Source organism: Moschus berezovskii, chromosome 23 (assembly GCF_049115385.1).
Source record: "Moschus berezovskii isolate FMDL1 chromosome 23, NW_MosBer_1.0, whole genome shotgun sequence".
Taxonomy (NCBI): Eukaryota; Metazoa; Chordata; class Mammalia; order Artiodactyla; family Moschidae; genus Moschus; species Moschus berezovskii.
In genome coordinates this window covers 43,498,755-43,501,972 of record NC_142482.1, presented here as the reverse complement: position 1 = coordinate 43,501,972, position 3,218 = coordinate 43,498,755, and positions in this window count along the sequence as shown.

The window sequence follows — 3,218 nt, the reverse complement described above, 5'->3', positions numbered from 1 at the left end:
CTCCTCCCTTTATCCTCCCTCTGGGTCATCCCCGCACACTTTTAAATTTAGCATTTATTTGGAGAAAAATGGAATTCTTTATAAAGAATCTTGGCATTGAGAACTTCTTAATGATTCCTGTTTTTAATAATGTGGATAATATATGCTGAGTGACCCACACTTTCAGACAAATGGTGAGTTTGCTACCAACAGATTTCAAAAAAAATGTTATTAAAAGATGTACTCTTGGAAGAATAAAATTAATCCCAGATTGAAGTTGTGAAATACAAGAAGTATTAAACAAGCAAAAACAATGACAAGTATATAAGATAATCTACACAAATTTTGGCTAGAAAAAAAAATATTCTGTGGATTAAAAATACACTTAAAATATGTAATAAGAATGGCATGTAAGTTGGAATGGGATGAAGAATTCTAAAATGTCCTAAAGCTTTTATATTGTTTGAGAGGGCTGTAATTTATTAATTTTTATCTTAATACGTATACCTGTTGTTATAGTAATATCTATGATAAAAAAGTTTTAAGACAGAAAAGGAATGTATAACTTCCACATGAATAAATGGGTAAAAGTGAATGAAGTGGGGAAAAAAAAACATTATCAACTTAAAAGTAGAGAAGAATGAAAGATAAGCTTACAGAAGGCAGGAAAAATAAAATAAATCCAAATATGTCAATAATTATAATAAATGAAAAATAGCTGAATATTCTATAGATACATCAAGAACACACAAGGTGATGAAACTAAATGGAAGGAAATAGCTACTTCAAGCAAATACTACCAACAAAATGCTGGTGTGTCTATGTTGCTGCTGCTGCTGCTGCTAAGTCACTTCAGTCGTGTCCGACTCTGTGTGACCCCATAGACGGCAGCCCACCAGGCTCCCCCGTCTCTGGGATTCTCCAGGCAAGAACACTGGAGTGGGTTGCCATTTCCTTCTCCAATGTGTGAAAGTGAAAAGTGAAAGTGAAGTCGCTCAGTCGTGTCCGACCCTTAGCGACCCCACGGACTGCAGCCTACCAGGCTCCTCCATCCATGGGATTTTCTAGGCAATAGTACTGAGTGGCGTGCCATTGCCTTCTCCGGTGTCTATGTTAGGATTAGTTAAAATAGATTTTAAAAAGGCAAAAAAAAAAAAAGAGAGAGAGGAAAAAGTCATTACATAATAAAAGGATCAATTCACCAAGAAGTAATAATAATTATAAATCAACATTCACCTAGGGACATTCTCAAAAAACATAAAAAAGGAAATAACTATAGAAAGAACAAATTCATCATCAGAAGATTTTAACATCCATCTTCATAATTTTTAAATGAAGGAGGCAAAAAAATCAGTAAGTATAAGTGAATCACAACATAATTATCATATTTAATTTAATGAACATATATAGAACACCACACCCCAAATTGAAAAATTTACTTTTTTAAAAGTATACCTGGATAATTTATGAAAATTACTTTACAAAGGACCATAAAACAAACCTCAACAAATAGTAAAAGATGGACATTATAAACCACATTATCCATCTACAATGCAATTAGATTAAAAATCTATAGCAAAAAGGTAAAACCACATGTATCTAGAATTTAGGAAACATTTTAATGCATGTGTCAAAGGATATGATAATGGATATCAGAAAAAAAATGTATTATTAGACAGAAACCCAAAGCAGTACTTAGAGGGACATTTACAGCTTTGACATGATTAAATTAAAAAGAAAGCTGCAGATTAATAAGTATCCATATAATCAAATTAGGGAAAATGATTATTAAAACAGCAATGTTTTGTGAATGAAATTTAAAAGCCATTTGGGAAATAAAGTTTACTCTGTGTGGTCACCTGGACTTAGCTATGGCTATTATTGATTCAGTAGGTACTAAGCATCAGACATGATACTGAGTGACATAAAACCTCTGTAGTATTTAGGAATATAAACTAGAGGGAGAAGAAGAGAGAAACAAAAAAAATTAAAGAGCTGCACTATGTTTTTGTACTATTTAATTTGTAATATAAAACTCTGAATAAATAGAAAATACTGTAGTCTCAGTTTATTTGAACAGATTTGGAGATTTTAAAGAGCTGGCTTTATTTTACAGGGTAACAAAGTCTCCTATAATTTAGTGACATATAACACATTAAGAAAATGTGCTATTATATGGTGAAATACAGAAATCTTTAGTCACTGTTAGCAATGGCAGTACAGATGTGGACAGAACGAAAGGACAAAATAGGTGACTAAGTAGTTAATCCCACTAGGGGATTGTAAGTAGGAAAATAATGGAGACCCACGTAAGTTAATGATTACTCGAGAAAGCAGGCTTGCTTAGCAACAAATCCAGGCAACAGGAGCACGGGATGCCCCAAAAGAATAAAACAACGGTGGCATGAGTCCCACATCCTGCCCAGTGAGCTCAGTAAGTTAGTGATCCCTAAATGTTCTCTGAACACATAAAAAACAATCATTTGTGGACCAGCTTGACCACCCAGCGGCAAGAAAACTCCCCTGCTCAACCTGGAGGAGGAGCTGATGATGGAAAGAAAAACAAAGGTCTTTTCTCCTCCTCCCAACTTTTCCTTTGATGATAAAACTGTGGCCCACTAAGTTCTCAGAGCACCGTGTTTCTCTCCCACTTGTCAGCCTCATAAGCGTCCTAGTCTAATAAATCACTTCTTATCTACTATTTTGCTCTTGCTGAACTCGTCTCTGCACTGGGACATAAAGGACTATGGTATGAGAGCTCTTCAGATGCCCCCTGAAATGATACCAATCAATTTCAACACCACCCTTACAATGATACCATTCAAGAAAGCCTAATGACGTGGAGAGACATTCATAATAGTGAAACAAGCAAGTTACAGAGCAGTGTAATCTGATTTTTGTACACATTTAAAAAAAAGACTGGAAGGATATACATTAATATCTTCTTATTCTTAGATATCTCTGGGTGGTGAAATTATGGGGGAATATTTATTTTCTTATCTTTATAATTAGAGTCTGTATTATTCCTGTAATTAAAAAGAAAGAATAAAAGGTATATATCTTTAAAAAGCATTAACTCTTATTTCTGGCATTTTCTTGCTGTCAGATTTCTTCTAGTTGACTTTTTTGTCCTTTGGAGCTGGTGAAACATCAAACCAAGGCAATCTCTTTGAATTCTAAGGTCTACTATACAGTCTGTGAGATGTCTCCCATATTTGAATGTTTAATAACTATTGGGA